Source organism: Mercenaria mercenaria, chromosome 16 (genome assembly GCF_021730395.1).
Source record: "Mercenaria mercenaria strain notata chromosome 16, MADL_Memer_1, whole genome shotgun sequence".
Lineage (NCBI taxonomy): Eukaryota > Metazoa > Mollusca > Bivalvia > Venerida > Veneridae > Mercenaria > Mercenaria mercenaria.
In genome coordinates this window covers 69796897-69800968 of record NC_069376.1, presented here as the reverse complement: position 1 = coordinate 69800968, position 4072 = coordinate 69796897, and the positions used below count along the sequence as shown (strand labels likewise).

The 4072-nt window shown below is 31.3% G+C and overlaps 1 long non-coding RNA gene across 1 annotated transcript; it reads right to left on the bottom strand.

Moving 5' to 3' along the window:
- Positions 1–217: 217 nt before the first annotated feature.
- Positions 218–2699, bottom strand: LOC128549240 (uncharacterized). The gene is made up of 4 exons (XR_008367535.1): positions 2441–2699; positions 1734–1813; positions 1094–1154; positions 218–591 (listed from the first exon to the last, which is right to left on the bottom strand). It is a non-coding gene; the product is annotated as an uncharacterized LOC128549240 (long non-coding RNA).
- Positions 2700–4072: the final 1373 nt, after the last annotated feature.

Here is a 4072-nt window from a genome sequence, read left to right as displayed (position 1 = left end):
GTTTTAATATAAAGTCAAGAATAAAGATATTTTTCAGTTACAGGGCCTTTGGTTAAACAACTTTCAACATTTTTAAGAAATGACATTCTAATTTTTAATTTTTTTCCATAAATCCGAAAAAGAAACATTAGTGCAAACAACATAATTCCATCTTCAGAGTGTCCAGTGTGAGTTCTTCTATTTATGTCAAAGGCACCAATCATTATTTTTGGTCTGTGGCAATCCAAAAAAGGGACAGATCTTCACTATTCAGATGTCCGTAACTTATTCCAAAAACACTAATTGATGATTCCCCACTTTCAGTCTCTCTATTTGGAAAACACACACAATATTTTCATAAACATTTTGCCTTCACAATGACATATACATTTCAAACTTGTGTCCTCTACTATAGAGATGAAGTGTCATCTTGTCAACACTAAACTACCTGGATCAGACAGTTATGTCACAGACTGCACATTTGCAAGTTATAAAAAGTCTTTTTAGCAGTCCTTGTTATTTTTATTTGATACAGATCTTGAGAATGCTGGCTCTTCAGGTGATATCAGAGGTCTTTGACTGCATTTACTTTTACCATGACTGTAGCTGTCACTGAAAAATAGAGATGTGAGAGAATAACAATCTGAATGTCTTTCATTTGACTTTGGGTGGTGGTGGGATGGGGATGGGCTCTCCAGTTAAAATATTTGTGACATCATGTTACTGGGTAGAACTACTGATCTTCTACAATCCAGCTGGAGGGCTTCCTTTCACAAATTTGTAAATGAATAAAAATTACATACACTATTTCAATCATTTAATAAATTTTATATAAGTAAATGTATAATATATACATCTTTCCTTTATTCTTTTAATGAAAATAATTTATCACATAGATCTCCCCCTCCTTGAAATGATTTTGAAAGGAACAATTGTATGAAATACATTAAATACTTTTGACTTTGCTACACTTTGATTAAATTTAAGATACATGAAATTCTAAACAAAGTTCATAAATATTCTGTAAAAAAATAACATTCAATCAAGCATTTATAAAGATCTGAAATCAGACCTGATCAGACACTAAGACAAACTATAAATAAATTGTAGATACCTTCCTTCCTTTTATTCCAATATAAGGATGATGATGATCATTCATTCATTGAAGAATTAGTCTGGAATAAACAAAAATCAAACTAAAATGGTTGTTACTGTTGTTACATTTTGACAGATACAGGATTTCATCCTTTTCAACATAATATATGGACCACTTTAAAAGTAAAATCTGTTTCTCATACATGTGCAGAGGGTCCTTTTCTGAAAAAGGGTATATTTTAAAATTTCAAAAACTTATCAATATTTATAGTCACAATACAAATGTATGCCAATTTAAGTTATATGAAGTCCTACTAGCTATTCTTGTATCATAGATTGAGAGGTCAAGATTTCATACTTGTATGAATATGGACATGTGGGGGACTTTATTCTTTATTTAAATACATGTAGGCCTCTGATGTGTAAATATATATAAAAAAAGACATATTAACTTTGACACAAACCATTTACATTCAATATGTACTTGTAAAACAGGCATGTGCAGATTAAAACATGCTGACTTATGTGTAGCAATGGATGCAATTAAATGTTTTCATTTTTCAGCATTCAGTGAGTTTTTACTTCAGTAAGTCTATATTTCTACAGGTACTTTGGCAAACACATACACACACTGTTGCAAATGACTAAGTTATCATTACCTCTCTAGAGCATCCACTCACTTCATAGTTGTTTGAAACTTTATCATCAAGCAGTCATTTTCAAAAGAAACAACTCACAGCTGAAAAACAAAACAAATAAATTTACAAAAATATATACATTTTGAAGTGAAAATATGTCTTTATCCGCTTTTTACAAATAACATAAAAAGCATACTAATGGTCATTTACAACTAAAATCAGGGCTTTTTCCATTATAAATCTACCTCCAATAAAAGGAGGTAATCAAAAAGAAAACAGTATGTTTCTTCCCAAGTCTGAATATGAAATTCCCAAATGTGTTACCTTATATGGGTGTTTGATGTTTAAAAATGGTTTTGAAAATTTGTATATATCTATATTTAGGTTATTACAACAACATTTATAGTGTTGCTCAATTACTGAAATGTAATCTATTAATATTTTACACAAAAAATATCTTTACATAGATTTGGTAATTTGGAAATTTCCACATTAGACAATTTCTGAGAGCATTTTCTCAATTCACTGGTTTTGGTGCATGGTATTCCTAAAATGATGGAAAAATGCCTGAAAGTTTATCTTGGTAAAATAATAAAAAATGTCTGTCCAATATTTAAGAAAATAACCTCTGTATGGTCTTTGAATCTGTCGAAGGAAGTGAGCACATATCTTCCATAGCTTGAAATTTTTACATGTCATATTAAAACATAAAATATTATGAGACTCACCTGTTTTCATTGTAGTGTTATCCTTTAACACTGATCCTTCAGTCAGTTGATACAAAGTTCACTTATGGAAATAAACAGACAGATGTCAGACTCTGAGTGATGACTGATGTCTATCCACAGTTTAGACTCTTTTCTGCCAGAGTATTTTTCCCAAACAATGTCGCTATTCAGCAAATTTTAAACGTGGACTTGGTTTGAAGGGACACATCCAAGCATCACATGCCCATTTAGCATAAAATCTCTGATTGTCATTGTATCTATATACTAAAAATTTGCAAAATCCGAGTAGAAATCTAAATTCAGCATAATCCAGGAAGTAAACTTAGATAAGCTCTTTGTGATTTCCTAAATGAAGAGCATCAAGGGGAGGTAATAAAAATAGGAAAAATGCCCCAAATCATAAACTTTTGCCCAAATCTACAATAATGTGTCTGAATGACCCGCTACGATTTATGTTTCTTTTTGAAATATCATCTTCCCTTTATACAAACAAATATACTTTTCTGCTGAGACTTGGCACTTTTCAAGATGTAGAGCACAATATAAACATATGTTTTGCTCCATCAATATATTTTTTCTTGCAGATAAAAGTCTAGATCATACAAGAATCAAATAAATATTTGGGAATATTAGTTTGGTATGAAACCTTGTTCATTTGCCTTTAAAATTTGCAAGTACGAAAATAAAGGACACTTTCTAGTAGTTTCCAGATAACAAAATAGGCATGCACCCCTACTTTTTTGAAAATTCAGCAAGTTGGGGATTTGCATCCTCGTTTCCATGGTAACCGGGACATATATTGAAAAAATGAAAAACAGGATTTTCTTAATTTTGCACACTCTTCAAGAAAAAATCGGTTTAAAGGAAATCTGTGACTATGAGTTTCCAACTTTTTTTGGTTCTTACAGAGAATTGGTCTTAAATATAAATATCTTCAACCTTTGGTCATTTTTCGCGGGAAATTGTGTTCGACTTCGCATTGTTTTGATGTCGAACCGTGATGACGTCACAGCTAGCGGTCAATATGTATTGTTTTGCTACGCCTTCGAGTCAATACGACTTTTTAACATTGATCATGTGACTACATCTAGACCAATGGAAATGACTATAAATATAGATTTAATAATAAAGTAATTTATAAGCAATTTCACGTTAATGATAGCAAATATGATACTATTAAAAATCATTTATTTCAATACAATCCTTCCTTTCCATTCTTTTTCTTAGCAGCAGCTGATATTTTCTTTTAGCATTCCTGCTAACAAGAATGCCACTCAACTCCAGAAGTTTGACCTGAAAACATTGATTTTTTTTCTTAGCAGCAGCTAATATCTTTTTAGCATTTCTGCTAATAAAAGATAATAGGTTAGCGTAAATTTGTTCAGCATTTCTGCTAACAAGAATGCCACTCAACTCCAGAAGTTTGACCTGAGAACAGTGATTCTTTTTCTTAGCAGCAGCTAATATTTTTTTAGCGTTTCTGCTTCAACTCAGAAGTTTGACCTGAAAACACTGCACACTTTTATTTCATACACAACTAGTATTATACGGATAAGTAACACTATTCTTCACAATATGGTGATGTATTTGTGTCCATAGAGAAATACTGCATTTAGCTTTTAACACAGTGGT